The sequence below is a fragment of the Kogia breviceps genome, chromosome 1 (genome assembly GCF_026419965.1).
Source record: "Kogia breviceps isolate mKogBre1 chromosome 1, mKogBre1 haplotype 1, whole genome shotgun sequence".
Classification (NCBI taxonomy): Eukaryota; Metazoa; Chordata; class Mammalia; order Artiodactyla; family Physeteridae; genus Kogia; species Kogia breviceps.
In genome coordinates this window covers 152,193,398-152,211,150 of record NC_081310.1, presented here as the reverse complement: position 1 = coordinate 152,211,150, position 17,753 = coordinate 152,193,398, and positions in this window count along the sequence as shown.

The following is a 17,753-nucleotide window of genomic DNA, read 5'->3' as shown; positions in this document are numbered from 1 at the left end:
GATGGATGGATGATACGAACATCCACTCAGAATAAAGAGGAAACATAAGTCAAAGATAAACTCTTGACTCTGAATACTAGAATTGTTGGTTTTGATAACTGCGTGTTGACAAAAGCAATGTAAATTTATTCTTTAATAATCAGGAACCAAAGGTTAACAATTTTAAAAATTACTCTTAATCCCCCCATCCATATATAACCACTGTTAATATACTGGTGTAGGTCTTTCCAGTCTTTCTTTTATGTCTCTCTTATCCATCTGTCTATCCATCTAACTATATACCTACTTTCCTCCATATCTACCTACGATTCTTCTATTTATTCATCTGTCAATCCATCTAGTCTTTACTAAAACAAAAATAGGCTCATCTGGCACTTTACATTTTGTAACCTAATTTTCTAACCAATTTATTATAAGAATCCAGTTATGTCTACCTATTTTTAACTCAGATTCTACTAGGTGCATAATATTCCTGTGGAAAATACCAGAGTTGATACTACAATTCCCTACTTGTTTTTGCCATTATCAAAGATACTTCAATGAACGTGGGTACTCTTTTTTTTTAAACACCTTTATTGGAGTATAATTGCTTTACAATGGTGTGTTAGTTTCTGCTGTATAACAAAGTGAATCAGCTATACATATATCATATACATATGTATTGCTATACATATACATATATACATATATCCCCACTTCTCCTTCCTCTTGGTCCAAAGTTCCAGCACAGAGGCTTTCTCTAAAGCTGATGGGGTTCTGGCTTGATTGAGCAAAGCTTGAACTTGATACAGGGACAGGTTTAATCCTCTGACATAAATCAGCTGCCTCCTGGAGTGACACTTCTTCATCTCTTCTGGATTTGTCTCTGCAGCCGCCAGGCAGGGTGGAGGGACCTCTGCCACAGCACAGGTACATTAAGCATTAAGCAGCCATCAGCAATCACAGGCCGTCTCCAGCTGATACGGTTTGACGGCACCAGCCCTTCTGGCATCTTCACAGCACTGGTGATTCAGAGCTGTCAATTAACACAGCTGCAAGAAAATGTCAATGATGGATTTATGGTGTGTGGCAGTGACTTCATGACCCATAGATGGAAAAGCAGATGCCTTTGAAATAAGACTAGTCAATTTGGCAAGAGGAGGAGAGAGAGACCTACCTTATATAGTAAAACAGCACCCATTCTGCTACTTCCTTGAAGTTCAAGAATTCAATGGCTCCACACAACTTCCAGGAAAAATACCAAACTTTTTAGTCAAGCAAAGAGGTAAGTGATGTGGGAGAAAGAGGATGGGCTTGAAAGCCAGCAGCCATAGATCCTAGCTCAGTTCTGCTCCCCACTAGCTGTGTGACCTGGGCAACTGGCTCTCCTCTTGGGTTTAGCTTTCTCCATATATAAATGATCATACATAGAAGATGTCTGAGTGAGTAAATGAGTCAGTAAAAAGTCATGCATCATTTGAAAATCACTTACTGAGGAAATCTGATGTGCAGAGGAGACACAGTTGAGCTAGATAAACCAACCCCTGACTTTGGAACTTGTATTCTCAGGGGGTGGGTACTCGGGGGTCAGAACATAAAATAATTAAATAGACTGTCAAATAGTGATTAAGTGTTCTGTAGAAGACAAAGCAGAGGGATGGTAGAGACGAGCTGGGTTGGGTTCGGTTGGGTGGTCTGATGATGGTGATTGGGTAGGTAAGGTTGGAATGAGAAGATAGAGAAAGCCACAGGTGAAACTGAGGAGAAACAATCCAGCCTGAAGGAACCACTATACAAGGCATAGATGTGAGTTTGGTGTTCCATTAATTAAACACATATTTACTGTGTATCCCTCCTCTCTACCACAGGAATGGGAGGATGAACAGGAAACCCACAGGCTCTGCCTTCACTGCACTTGGAGTGAAGTGGAAGAAAAGGACTATTTATTAAACAGGTGATTATGACACAGACTGATGGATGAGCACCAGGAGGATGAACCGGAACTTGGGGTACTTCTGGGAAAATATGACAGGAGACTCTAACCTAGCCTGGGAAAGCTGGGAAGGCTTCCTTGAGGAGGTGCCACTGAAGCTGAGTTCAGATCAAGCAACATCAAAGCAAAACAAAACAAGTCAGCATGGAATTTGAATTTTAATTTGAACTGACCATTGGTCTACCTGCCCATGCCCACTCTTTCTTTGGCCACATTGGGATTCTGCTGGACCCAAAGTGATGTTGCAGAAGTCTTTATTCATTTGGAAGAAGCCCAGGACATCACAGGAAAAATACATGAGACTCATTAAAGCATCAATAAAACATTCACGCTGTCACATTATCACTTATTGCAGGGGTTCTCAAACTTGGGCTCACATCAGAATCCCCCTAGTGGACTCGGTTAAACAGAGTGCTGGCCCTGTACTACACCCTGGTTTCTGATTCAGTATGCTTGTATGGGATCTGAGAATTTGCAAGTCTAATAAGTTCCCAGGTGACTGAGCTGCTGCTGGTCTGAGGACCATACTTCGAGAATAACTGACTTCGAACGGGTGCTTGAGTCTCTGGGTAGGACTTTAGGGCCATGGGAGTGTTTTCTAAAACTTCCTCAAAGCTGATGAAGGAGAAAAGAAAGAGCAGAGCTGGGTACAGGAACTCCCAGGCCAGGACGTCTGGGGCCCTTCCAGAAGGATCCTCTCCAGCCTGGTTTCCGCTTCAGACTTCTTGTAGCCAGTGGATCCCAAACAACAATACTTACCCTTGCTTTGGCATTTGTGTTCTGACATGTAAATGCACTTAGAATTTTTCTTCTTTTCTGAGAGAAAGGTAGCAGGGCTTTGCCAAACCAAATACACATACTCGAACACACATTTCAGCTTGGCCTCTTGGATAGTTTACCCTCAGTTCTTTTTCTCTCTCCTAAAGTCCATATTAATTATCTGCTGGGTCAACTCCCAAAGATGTTGCTGTCACAGCCTCTGAGCTCTGGACAATGTCCAGACAAAACTACTGGGCAGCGTGTAAGGGGAACGGAACAGAGCAAGTCCCAGCTTTGCAGACGCCTCACTCTGGTTCTGAATTCCTGACCAACCGCGTAGCAAGAACCCTTCATGGGAGCTGCCTAACGTCTCTAAGCCTTCGTAGAATGGTTGGGGGGGGGGGGATAGCTCCACAGGATTGGTGGGATCTTGGCCAGAGATGATGGATGTTAAGCCTGGGGGCACAGGAGGCGCCCAGCAGGTTAGAGACTCACAGCATTCTGTCATGTAAAGTGGTGCTGGACACAGAATTGCTGCCTCCAGGTCCATCACCCTCTCCCACATGGCTTCCAAAACACACAAGAGCAGCTGGAGGGGCCATAGCTCAGTGCTTACTAGCCCTCCTTTGGCATATTTCCAGGCCCTTGACATCTTTTGCCTGGATTATTATTTTTTTAATTAATTAATTTTTATAGATTTTTTCATTTAAAAAATTTTTATTTTATTTATTATTTATTAATTTATGGCTGCGCTGGGTCTTCGTTGCTGTGCGCGGGCTTCCTCTAGTTGCAGAGAACAGGGATTACTCTTCGTTGTGGTGCACGGACTTCTCATTGCAGCGGCTTCTCTTGTTGTGGAGCACGGACTCTAGGCATGCAGGCTTCAGTAGTTGTGGCATGCGGGCTCAGTAGTTGTGGCTCGTGGGCTCTGGAGCACAGGCTCAGTAGCTGGGTGCACAGGCTGAGTTGCTCCATGGCCTGTGGGATCTTCCCAGACCAGGGCTCAAACCTGTGTCCCCTGCATTGGCAGGTAGATTCTTAACCACTGCGCCACCAGGGATGTCTGGCCTGGATTATTGCAGTGGCCTGCAAATGACTTCTCTGCCTCCAGAGTGCCCCTAAAATCCCTCTTCTGCCTCATCCAAGGGAACTTTTGTAAAGCAGAGGCCTGATCATGCCTCCAAAAACTCTTCAGAGTCTCTCCACCATCCAGAGCAGGGACCGTGTCCTCAGCCCCTACAGATGGCAGTAGGAAATAAAAGTGAGTGCCAGGACCATTGGTAGGCAATGGGGAGCAGTGGGGAATATGGTGAACTGAAGCATAGCTGTCTAAAGGCATTCAAACTCAGAATTCTGTGAAATCCTCCATGGGCCAAGTACGGTTGTCCTGGCACTGCGCATAGCCTTGGATTACCAGTGTGTGAGAGCTCACCTGGTGTATGAAGTCCAAGCTCCTTAGCCTGGCTTACAAGGATCAGCGTCCTCCTCCTTGCTCTGCCCAGACTTGAAATTCATACAGCTGTCCAACTGTTTGCAGTTCCTCCACATGTGCTGGTCCTTAGCTCTCTACTTCGATCAAACCTAGAAAGCTTTTCCCCTACTCTTCACGTGGCAAAATCCTTCTCATTGCTTAGAACTCAGTGCAGGCAACACCTCCTCCAGGAAGTCTTCTTTTCATTCACTCCTGGTTCTGTCAGATGGGTTATGCACCTTTTCCTGGTGCCCCAACGATAGGTGGCTTTTTTCCATTGTTATACTCATCACATGGTACTACAATTATCTCTTTTGCATCTGCTTCTGCTAAGGTGTAAACTCCCGAGATTAGGGACCAAGTGTTATTCACCTTTGTGCCTAATGAAAAGGAGCTGTTCACTCATTGTTTGATACATGGATGATGAGAGGCAGGTGGTCTCCACAGCGGTGAGAATTCTGAACAGTGGCACAAGGGGTGCACCCATTAGCAACAGGCAGAAATTGGAAGAGGCACAGGGCTGGTCATCCCTCTCTCCCTTCCCAGGATCAACATCACAGGAATGAGTACAGAACAATGAAAGTAAGAGAACTGAGGTGCAAGAATGCCCTTGACTTTATCTCTCAAACACTAAAGACTGTGTCCTCTTATTGCTGATTCAAATTCCCCAGAGAAAATCTGATTGTCCAGTTAAATCCCTTTAGGCCCCATGGGACAGATGCCCACACCAGACTAGCCCAAGATGCTGGCCAGGCTGCATGTTGGCTGCCTATGATCAGGGGTCCTTCTTTGGTCCAAATGGGACACGATCATATGCAAGAAAACATGGCACCTTCCATGGATAGAACCTCTCCGAAGGGACTTTGAGTGTGGCAGGTGAGTTCTCTAGCTTGGGTGGTACAGGGTTCAGGACTGAGACTAGGGTGGAGAAAATGAGTTACCTAGGGTGCAAAATTTCAGGAGGGGTCACTCAGGGTCATGTAGGTGCCTCACTCACCTCGCTCTAGTCCTAGTCCTGATGGGTCTGATTTTCTGCATGACTTCAGGAATTCCCTGTCTCTCTGACCTTCAGTTTCTTCATCTGTAAAATCAAGAGGTCAAACTATTTGGCCTGTTAGGTTCTTTTGGGTTTTAGGACTCCTTTATACTCCCCTGGCTTTGGGGACAGCTCACCTTCCTCCATCTTATCCCCTGGACTTTCCCCCTTTGTCTCAGGGACCTGATCATCTCTTGATTAGCTGCCCTGGCGAAGCCTGGCTTGATGTCCAAGGGCCCAGCTAAGCCACTTAGCAAAGGCAGTCATGAAAGAAAACATAACATCTGTTCTGAGCTTTTACGGAGGACATGCTTCACATTCTTCCCCTCAAAGCAAAATGGATCAGCCTTGACCTGGGGTCAACCAGGGAGAAGTAATCCTCATGAGGTAGACTGCCATTCGGTGCTCAGATGAAGTCATTTACCACATGGTCGTTGGTAGCCCTGAGGAATGAAAGGTATTTGCCTTTCCTATTAATCACTCAAAAAAGTTTGTGAACATCTTGGGTCAAATTGACAGTTTGCATCTTGCACACAAAGGGGCCTAAGGTTTGACTCCCACTTAGTAAAAGTCCATGTAGGTTTGTTCCTCTCAGGATAAGCCAGAGGACCACAGAGACAGGAAGGGGAGATAATGGGAAGGCGGGGAGAGTAGGCAAGAAGGTGTTATTCATCTAGTCCAATCTCAGATCCAATGCTTGAACCCAAACTAAGAGGGTTCCATCAGTCATCCTCCTGAAAAGGAGGATGAAATGAAAATGAAAAGACAGCTCATTTCACTGATGGATGGCAAATGTTATTAGAAATATCTTTTATAATGATGAGCCAGAGTATATCTCTTTGACACATCCATATATTAGTCAGTATGGAAGAGGAACAAGTCAATTTCTCACCCAAATAGTTGCCCTCAAAACATTTGAAGACACATCCTATTTGAATCTCCTATTCCCCATTCAAAAAACAAAAAAAAATCCCTAGTTATTTCAGTCCATCCTTATACAATATTTCCAGGCACCCATCCCCTCTGGCTCATCTTGACCCCCCTCTTCTGGGATCATAGTGTATTGGTGACCTTCACACAGTGTGGGGTCAGACCACACATGGTTGTGCAAGTGTGCAGAGCAGATCAATCATCTCAACACACAGATGCCATTGGGTGATGACAGAGCCAGGAAAGAGCCCAGTTCTGTTGATTCCCAGGTACCTGGGGCAGATGGAGAGATACCAGTAAACCAGTAAGGGAGGAGACTAGCCTCTGCAACACGCACATAGTTGCATGGAATTTATCATGTGGGTACCATCCCTGGCGGCTCCCGTGGACCACACATCTGCACAAAGCCAGCACACCCATAGATACAGAATCCAGATCTGAGTCTGAGCAACCAGATGTGCTATCAGCCAATCAAACAGGTAACAATTCCATGGCTAATGTTAAAAAGCCAATAACATAGTGTAAAGGGAAGGCCTGGATGAAGACTCACACCTCCTTGATTTATAGCCGTGTTGCCTAAACTCTCTTCCTTTCCTTCATTACTAACAATCATGGAGATGCTCGGTTCCCTTTATACTACATTTCCAAGAAGCTCATACAATGTGTCAGCTCAGTTTCCCCGGCTTTCCTTATCCCCAAATTCTGGAGCAATTTTTCCCTCATTTCTTATGATACCAGATTTTTCATTCTGCTTTTAATGATGCTGTGATTTCTTCTTTAAGGTATATATTAGTTCCATGAATATTGCACAGTATTACTATGGTAATGGAAAGGACACTATTCTTGACTTATCCCAGTGGTTTCAGCTGCTACATACAATGACATCTCCCAAACTTTTACCCTGAACTATATCCTAAATCATGCACTACATCTTTCCAATGGTACCTCTCCCTTGGGGGTCCCACAGGTACTTGAAATTTATCATCTCTCCTCCCCACCCAGACTCTGAATGATCTGCCATGATTAATGGTCCTGTGATCACTGCCAGTCGGAGCACTGTGCTGCTGAGAGAGGAAATTCACATTTCTTGAGCATCCACTGTGAAGCTTAACAACAGTGAGGTACAAATATTATCCCTATTTTATAGAGAAGGAGACTGAGGTACACTGTCTTCTGCCCCATGCTTGATTCTTTAACAAATGCAATGGGCTCTGCTTTCAAACTACATCCAGAATTCTAGTGCATCATACACATTTGAAGCATAACTATCTTGTTTCCAGCAACCATCATCTCCTGCTGTGGTTATTGCAATAGCCCCTAACTAGGTCTCTCTGCTTCCATGTTTGTTTCTCTAAAACTGAACTTTGTAAAGTCTCCAGAGAGAAGTCTTCAAGTGATTCAGATAAACTCCCTGCTAAATTTCCATATCACTTAAAATGATGTTCTTCTCATTGTCCTAGAGGACCTATGTAATCTGCCTCCAGTTCCTCTTGTAACTCACCTCCAACTGTGATTTCTCCCTCTCCCTGTGCTCCATCACATGGGCCTCCCAGAACTGCCACAAACACATCAAGACACTCTTGCCAGAGGGCACTTGAACTTGTTTTTCTCTCCATCTGGATACACCTCCCACAGATAGCCACATGGTTTCTCCCCCATTTCCTTCAACATCCCGCTTAAATAGGACTGTATTCCCTGACCACCCTATGCATAATCTTTATACTCTCCCTTCTCCTCTCCTCACATGCTTATTTTCTTTTTCTTCCTGAGACATCTACAGCCAACATATATATTCAATTTTTATTTGTTGGTTGTCTAGCTCCCCTCACGAGAATATAAGCCTCATAAACTTTTATTCTTGTGACAAAATCTATTTTATCTTACATGAGGGGTCCCCAACCCCCGGGTCATGGACTGGTACTGGTCTGTGGCCTGTTAGGAACCAGGCTGCACAGTAGGAGGTGAGTGGCAGGCAAGCAAATGAAGCTTCATCTGTATTTACAGCCACTCCCCATCGCTCACATTACTGCCTGAGCTCCACTTCTTGTCAGATCACCGGCAGCATTAGATTCTCATAGGAGCTTGAGCCCTACTGTGAACTACGCACGTGAGGGATCTAGGTTGTGCGCTCCTTATGAGGATCTAATGCCTGATGATCTGAGGGGGAGCTGAGGCGATGATGCTAGCGCTGGGGAGCAGCTGCAAATACAGATTAACATTAGCAGAGAGGTTTGACTGCACAGAGACCATAATAAATCACTTGCTTGCAGACTCACACCAAAACCCTATCAGTGAGTGGCAAGTGAAAACAAGCTCAGGGCTCCCACTGATTCTGCATTATGGTGAGTTGTGTAATTATTTCATTATATATCACAATGTAATAATAATAGAAATAAAGTGTACAATAAATGTAATGCACTTAAATCATCCTGAAACCATCCCCTTCCCTGCCCCAGTCCGTGGAAAAATTGTCTTCCATGAAACTGGTCCCTGGTGCCAAAAAGGTTGGGGACCACTATATTACATCTAGTAGGTGCTCAATAAATAGCCAGTGAAAGAATGACTAAGAGGCAACTGTTAAAATAGGGAGGACCCGAGATGGTATGGGATTCAGAGACCATCACCTACAAGAATTATTGGGAAGGAGGAAGAAAATATGACCTGGAAGGATAGCACAAGGAAGGGAGTCATGAGGACTAACTTCAACTATTTAAAAGGCTGTCATGCAGAGTAGAAGATTTATTCTGAATTTTCCATAAGGTAAAACTAATACTACTCAGTAGCTCGCCAGGTGGACAAAAGGGGTGTGGCAGGCGTTCAAGACAGAGAATTATTTGAGCACTGGGTTGATGCTGAGACATGGAAGGACATGGCTTGTTTGCTGAATACCAGTTAGTCATGTGTAGCTGGAGGGGAGGGGTGGTAGATGAGGCCACAGAGATAAACTGGGTGGGCTATGTAAATATGTCATGTCATGAGTTTTGAATTTTATTGTATTTATTTATTAATTTATGTAAACATCATATGCTCCCCATTTAATGAGCACACATTCTGTTCTAGGCTCTCTACTGGGTCATGGGGATGAAAAGAATGGAATATAAAATCTCTGTCCTTAAAGGATAGTAATGGGCATTATTCAAGTTCCTAATGGCCTCTGCACATAGCAGGTGCTCAGAAAATACTGGATGCCTGAATGCAGGCTAAATTTTTCTAGTTAACACTTATAACAATCCTGTGAAACAAATGAAAATTTACCCATTTTATAGGTGAGGAAACAAAACTTTAGAGAAGTTTTCTGTCCCATCTCTATAGAGTTGGTTAAATTTTGAGCCATCATTTAAACCCAGCTCTGTCTGGCATCAGAGTTTTTTCCTTTTTTGCATTATGTCCTCTTGTCACCTCAAAGGAGCTCAGACTCTCATAAATGCCTTCATAGACCAGGGAAGTACAAAGAGGAGGGATGGATCTACTATATACATCCAGGAGAGTTTTGAGGGGGACCCTGAAAAATGAGTGAGACTCTTTAATCTCCTTGCCCAAATAGTTACCAAGTACCTAGAATGTTCCCAGAACTGCCTTGCTACCAAACCCTGGGAAGCCAGGGTCACCAAGATTGAATGTTGCAGCCTTGGGTTGTACAGTCTGGGGTTAGAACACCAGCTTTCCCCTTGATTAGCTCTGTGACCCTGGGCTATCAATCTTGTTAACTCTCAGTTTCCTCATCCATAAAATGGGTATTAAAAATTGTACATCCTTCGACATCACTACAGATCCTATGGCTATTATAGGGAAATAAAGGAGTACTATGAACAGCTCTATACCTACAAATTTGACAACCTAGATGAAATTAACCAATTCCATGAAAGACACAATTTGCCAAAACTCACACAAGGAGAAATAGATAACCTGAACAGGCCTATGTCTATTTAAAAAATCGATTCAATAATTAATAACCTTCCAAAACAGAAAGTACCAGGCCCAGATGGGTTCAGTGGTAAATTCTACCAAACATTTTAAAGAAATTTTACTAAATCTCTGCAATCTCTTTCAGAGGATAGAAGCTGAAGGTATACTTCCTAACTTACTCTATGAGGCTAGCATTACCCCAATACCAAAAGCAGACATTATGAGAAAAGAAACTTACAGACCAATATCTCTCATGAACATAGATGCAAAAGTCTTCAAAATATTAGCAAATTAAATCCAACAATATATAAAAAGAATTATGCACACAACCAAGTGGGATTTATCCCAGGTAAATAAGGCTGGTTGAACATTAGAAAATCAATTCATGTAATCCATTACATCAACAAGCTAAAAAAGAAAAATCACTTGATCCTATGATCATATCAATAGATGCAGAAAATGCATATGACAAAATCCAACAACATTCATGATAAAAACTCTTAGTGAACTATGAATAAAGGAGAACTTCCTCGACTTGATAAAGAATATCTACGAAAACCCCACAGCTAATATCACACACGATGAGAAACTCAAAGCTTTGACACTAAGGTCAGGTACAAGACAAGGATGCCCCTCTCACAACTCCTTTTCAACATCATACTGGAAGTTCTAGCTAATGCCCTAAGACAAGAAAGGAAAAGAAAATAACAAGTATGCAGACTGGGAAGGAAGAAATAAAACTGTGTTTGTCTGCAGATGACATGATCATCTAAGAAAATCTGAATTAGCAAAAATCTCCTGGAACTAATAAGTGATTATTACCAGGTTGAAGGATACAAGTCAATATATAAAGGTCAATTGCTTTCCCACAACCAGCAATGAACAAATGGAATTTGAAAGTAAAAAATTAGCACCCCCAAAAATGAAATACTTAGGTATAAATCTAACAAAATATGGATGAAATTTATGTGATTAAAACTACAGATCTCTGATAAAAGATATTAAAGAAAAACCAAATATATGCATAGGAAGAATCAGTATTATCGAAATACTGATAAGTTTCAAGTTCTTTACAACTTGATCTGTAGATTCAATCTAATCCCAATCAAAATCCCAGCAAGTTATTTTGTGGATATTGTCAAACTAATTCTAAAGTTTATATGCAGAGACAAAAGGCCCCAAATAGCCAACACAATATGGAAGGGGAAGAGCAAAGCTGGAGGACTAAAACTACCCAACTTCAAGACTTATTATATAAAGCTACAGCAATCAAGACAGTGTGGTACTGGTGAAAGAATAGACAAATAGATCAGTGGACAGAGTAGAGTGCATAGAAATAGACCCACATAAATATGGTCAACTGATCTTTGACAAAAGAACAAAGGCAATACAATGGAGCAAATTTAGTCTTTTATACAAATGGTGTTGGACCAATTAGATGAACACATGTAAAAAAAAAAAAAAGAACCTAGATGCAGACCCTATACCCTTCACAAAAATTAACTCAAAATAGATCACAGACCTATATGTAAAACTTAAAAGTATAAAACATAGAAGATAACATAGGAAAAAAACCCTAGATGTGGGTATGATAATGCCTTTTTAGATATAACACCAAAGACATGAACCATGAAAGAAATAATCATTAAGCTGCACTTCATTAAAAGTAAAAACTTCTGCTCTGTGAAAGACAATGTCAAGAAAAGGAAAAGATAAGCCATGACTAGGAGAAAATATTTGCAGAAGACACATCTGATAAAGGACTGTTATCCAAAATATATAAAGAAATCTTAAAATTCAATGACAAGAAAACAAGCAACCTGATTAAAAAATTAGCTAAGAACTTAACAGATACCTCACCAAGGAAGACATATGGCAAATAAGCATATGAAAAGATGCTCCACATCATATGTCAACAAGAAAATGCAAATTAAAATAATGATATACCACTACATACCTATTAGAATGGCCAAAATCCTGAACACTGACAACACCAAGTGCTGATGAGGATGTGGAGCAACAGCAACTCTCATTCACTGCTGGTGAACCTGCAAAATAGTACAGTCACTTTGGAAGACAGTTTTGCAGTCTCTTACAAAACGAAATACATTTAGCAAGAACAGTCATTGAAAACTTATGTCCAAACCAAAACCTGCACAAAGATGTTTATAGCAGCTTTATTTATAATTGCCCAAACTTGGAAGCAACCAAGGTGAATGGATAAATAAACTGTGGTACATCTAGACAATGAGATATTATTCAGTGCTAAAATTAAATGAACCACCAAGCCATGAAAGGAAACTTAAATGCATAATACTAAGTGAAAGAAGCCAATCTGAAAAGGCTATATACTGTATGATTCCAACTATACGACATTCTGGAAAAGGCAAAACTATGGAGACAGTAAAAAGATTAGTGGTTGCCAGAAGTTGGGAGGGGTCGGGGAGGACGAATAGGTAGAGCACAGAGGATTTTTAAGGCAGAGAAAGTACTATGTATAATGTTACAATGATGGATATATGTGATCACACATTTGTGCAAACCCATAGAATGTATAGTACCAAGGGTAAACTATGGATTTGGGGGTAATTATGATGTGTCAATGTAGGTTCATCAACTAAAACAAACACAGTGCTCTGGTGGAGGATGTTCATAATGGAGGAGGCTGTGCATGTGTAGGGGCAGGGGGTTACGTAAGACATCTCAGTACCGTCCCTTAGTTCTGCTGCGAACCTTAAACTGCTCTAAGAAAATAAAATCTTAATGAAAAAAATGTACCTCTCATAGGAGGTCATTAGGGAATTCAGTGACATAAATCATGTAGAATATTTAGCAAAATTACTGGCACAAAATAAGCGATCAATGACTCTCAGCCATGGGATAATGAAGGTAATGATGATGAGGATATTCTGGCTCCAGCTGACAAAGCCAAGGACACGTCTGGCTAATAACGTCAGCTTAGAGGCCTCTAATCAGAAAATATTCAGAAAAAAAGCTGGGACCCCATTCTTCACAGCCCCACAGTGAGAAGTGCTGTACCTTAGGTAGGGCAAGGAGGAAGATAAATTGCTATCCAGCCCATAGTGCTATAAAACCCAAGAAAGTTTTGTTTTTGTTCTGTTCTAAATCCTTTTAAAATTAATTCTTTTAAGGAAATAGTATGACATTTGCCTGGAGTCTAATCAGAATGCCTATAAATGTATATATTCGAGTACGTTAATACAAAACACTTTTCAAAATTCCCTTTGCTTTGGGGATGCTGATCTGCATTTTGTGTAAGTCTCGGCTGTGCTCTAGGCGGCTACTCTAATATTTCTGCTGAGGCAGGCAGGGTCCACCCACCCAAATGCATTTCATCTAAGTGTGTTTTGGTCTGGGACATCTCAGTAATCAGGGAAGACAAAGCAGATTGAAAGCATGTGAGCAGCCAGTTTCCCAATGAGCTGAAACAGGCTCTGTTGATAGAAACCACTCCACACAGGACACGGGTGGGATGTGGTGAGGGAAAGAGAGAGAGGGAAGCCCGGGGTCAGGTTGTGATGAGGAGGTAGGAGTTCTGTCAAGCCCGAGGTCTGTCTGGGATGCCAGCCATGAGAAAGCAAGCTTCAGCACAGCTGTCTGAGATACGGAGTAACCCCACATATTTATATTTCAAAACTCATTTCCTAGGGGGCATTTTTGGGCATTCACAACATGTTGTTAAGGTCAGAAAATCCTTGGGCCTTGGTATTCTTCTCCCAGGACTCTATAATATTCAGTATGAGGAAAACCCAAGAAATGACCCACTCTGACTTGAGAATCTAATATGTGCTTTTCTTAATTTTTCTCTAATTATCACAGAAGAGATTACTAAGTTTCAGAGAGGAGCAGTAATTAGTGTTTGAAGACCCGAATGTCCTAGAAGGGACCTGGGAATCTGTTGGGGAGCAGAGAAGGAGGGAGATCTCCGTTTATGTCACCTTCTAAGTTGTGAGCAGGGTACTGGAAACTGAGACAGGAACGTGGGCAGCCAGTGAGCAAGCCCTGTTCCAGATCATTCTGGGGAGTTCCGCTTCAGTTCAGAAGGCTGCTCAGGGGTGATTTTGGAGGCCACACAGGACTTCCCAACTGAGATAAGGAAGGAGAGGTCATCCCTATTCCCTTGAAAATGATTCCGTCAAGCCCATCACGTCAACCTTCTGGACCAGTGAGCCAAAGAATAATAATACACATTCAGTCTTCTAAAGGGAAAGTGTCATCACTTATCTTCATTTTTATTGTACTGGAAGTAGGTGTGCCAGATAAAATATAGGAGGCCCAGTTAAATTTGAATTTCAGATAAATAATGAAAAAGTTTTGGGTATAAGTATGTCCCAAATGTTGCATGGGATAGACTCACACTTAAAAAATTATTTGCTTTTTATTAGAAATTCGAATTTAACCAGGTATCCTGTACTTTTATTTGCTTAATCTGGCAACTCCTTCCACAAGTTACTAGATAACTTCTTACAAGTTTCCCCTTGCAGGGGGTGGGAGGTAGCAGGACATAGCACAGCTTGCTATGAAGATGGGGATGATGATAAAATATGCCACTGAGTGGTAATGAGCCTCTGGTCACTGAGACTTCACTTGGTAGTTCCCATACCTTCCCTGTACCCTTAACCCCTCACTCTTCAGCTCCTGGGGAAAAGAGCATGGACCCTGAGCCAACTGCTTGGGTTTGAACCCTGGTTCCACAAACTGTTAGCTGTATGACCTTATATTAAGTAATGTAACCTCTCTGTGTGTTTCTAGGTTTCTCATTTATGAAATGGAAACAATAATAGCAGTTCCCTTAAAAAGTTGTTTTGAAGCTTAAAAGTACTTAGATCAGTTCTTGGCCCATGGGAAGAAATAAATGTTAATCATTATCATTCTTCTTATTATTATTCCTCGGTAACTGTATATAAAAGGAGTTGGGCTGGTGAACAGCCTGTTGTCACATCAAAGCTGGGGCAGAATTTTGGATCCCAGAAGCCTTTGTAGAACCACTGTAGTTCAGAGAAGACAAAGGCTTTGTGGACATTTAATGCCATCCTCTTGTTTTACAGGTGAAGAGAAAACTCAAGGCAGAGAGGACAAATGGCTGGCTCCAAGCTTCACAGGTGGTTGATGGTAAGGTCTTGGGTGAAAAGGCAGATATAGATCAAAAGAAACTAAAAGAATGGAGCTAATGGTGGAGAGCCTTTTTGCTAGAATCATAGACTTACAGGATCATAGAGCCACCACAAAGAGCCACGGCAAAATTTGCACCAGGGTCAGCCTAAGGCGAGCTACTAACTCGAGTCCAGTGTTGATGATTGCTCTTCCAGTTTTGCCCTGATGTTTGCTACGTGTCTTTTGTAAAGTTCTCACCTTCTCTGGCCTTCGGTGTCCCATCTGTCCAACAGAGATAATCATCTTAGCTCTGTCTGCTTCTTAGGGCTATTGCAAAACCTTTGGAAAGAATGACACTCTGGCCACCTCCCCAAAACTCACTACCCCACTTTGCCCTTTTGGCCTCTCCCCAGCTCATCAGAATGCTGCCTTCCTTCACGTCCTTGGCTTCTGGCCCTCAAAGGCCTGGGGTATCTGGGCCTCAGCTGACTGATGACCGGCAGGTTCCAGTAGGTGGGGTAAGGGTGGAGATGGCTCCTTCTTGCTGGTTTACATTACCCATCAGCCTAGCTTTAAGCCATGCAAAGACAGCCTCTGAGCTCAGCTCTCAAGCCACACTTCTTGAATTGAGCAGTGACTGTGCTAAAAAGCAAGTCTAATCTTGACACTTACCAACCTAACACTTGTGTATAGGTGTTAAACTGGTCCCGCCCACACTGCCGCTTATTACTTTTTACCCAGTTACCTCTGATCAAATCCATTCTTTACATGGCCGCTGAGAGGTCCTTCTAAACTAAATGTAATTAAGACAACTATTTGCTTAAAACCCATCATCCACTGCAGAGATTTTTTTTTTTTAAGTTCATGGATAAGCTTCAGCAAATTTTTGAACACCCTGAAATGCACACCATATTCTGCTTGTGTGCACATTAACTTTGATCAGATTCTCAGACGGCTCTGTGACTTCTCCCACGTTGCATTATGCACCCCTCCCCGCCCCCCAGAAAAAGTTTTCAAACTTCTGCTCCACAAGATAAAGTCCAAACTCTCATTTGTAGGGCATACAAAGCCCTTCATGATATACGAGCTTCATTCTGAAGTCTCTTGATCAATTGCCCAAACACATCATACTATTTCCCACCTCCTTGTTTTTGCTCAAGGTCTGCCCTCTGACTTGAACATCTCCTCCTTCCTACCTCTCCTGCTGAACCCCCTCACCTGGTTGACTCCTACTTATAACTCAATTCAAGAGTTCCCTCTTCCAGAAAGCTTCCTCTGACCCTCTCCATCACCCCACACTGGAGGAGAGGTCCCTCCCTGGACTGTCACCATGCAGATGCATCCACTTCTCGAGAATTTCACTACTCACACTGTGCTCCCATAAAATAAAAGGTCTTTGAGGATAAGACTATGTCTCGCTCACCCTTTCCCTCCTCTCTTTCCCTAAAGCCAGTGGTCCTCTGGGACCAGCAGCATTTGCATCACCTGGGACCTTGCTAGAAATAGAAATTCTTAGGCCCCACCCCAGACCTACTGAATCAGAAACTCTGGGAGTGGGGCTAGCAAGCTGTGTTTTAACAGGTCTTCTAGGGGATTCTGGTGCCCACTCAAGTCTGAGAAACACTGACCTGGAGAGACTCTCCTATCTCTTGCCTGGTCTACTGGGACAGCTCCTCATTGAGCTTCCTCATCTGTTACTTTCCAATCTATTCTCCACACTACAACCAGATTACTTTGTTGTAACATGTAAGGGCCCTGCTCAAAGGCCTTAAGTGGCTTCCTTTTGCCCTTAGAATTAAAGTCAGATACCTCACCATGGCCTACAGGGTCCTCCATGATCTGGCCTTGCTTTTTTACTCCAGCCCACCCTGCATTTCCCCTCCATTAATTCTCTACCACCAGGCCCACTGGCTTGCTTTAACTTCTCAGACCAGCAATCCCTTCCTGTCTCACGCTATGGGCTGGGGCCAGGGAGAAGGACACGAGTGAGTCACCTTCTCTGCCGTTGAGAAGGGGCAGTCCAGTAGGAGAGACAGATATGGATACAAATAAACATTTAGATTACAGGAAGCAGAGGAACAGAGTTAAGTACGTGGTACAGAAGCAGCCAAGATTAATTCCATTCGGGGACTTCTTTTCTGTGGCCATGTCTAAGTGTTTCTAAAGCTCTAAGGGGTAGGTTTTCCCAATTGAACATTCCAGCCCTAGTCATTCCATTGCCCTGAGCCTCAGTCCCCAAATCTGTAAAATAGGGGCATGGGAAGGGGCATATCGGGATGCATGAAGAGCCCACCTGAGCACAGGGCAGGCCAGGCCTGCAGTAGGGGCTCAGCAGTGTAATGGTTCTCCCTTATTTCTGGAGCAGAGTCAAGTTTAGATTGTGGGGAGACCTAAGCCTCAGCAGAAAATTAAGTACATCCTGAAAAAAAAAAAAAAGAGTTAAGGAGCAAGCTTGAGGTTAGGCCTAAAGAGAAAGGAAATTTCCCTCCATGTTGAGAAATCTCCCTCCTGTGGGTGTGGTAGCGAGTGTGAAAGTGGAACCTCCCTCCTGGCCCCTGCGCTTA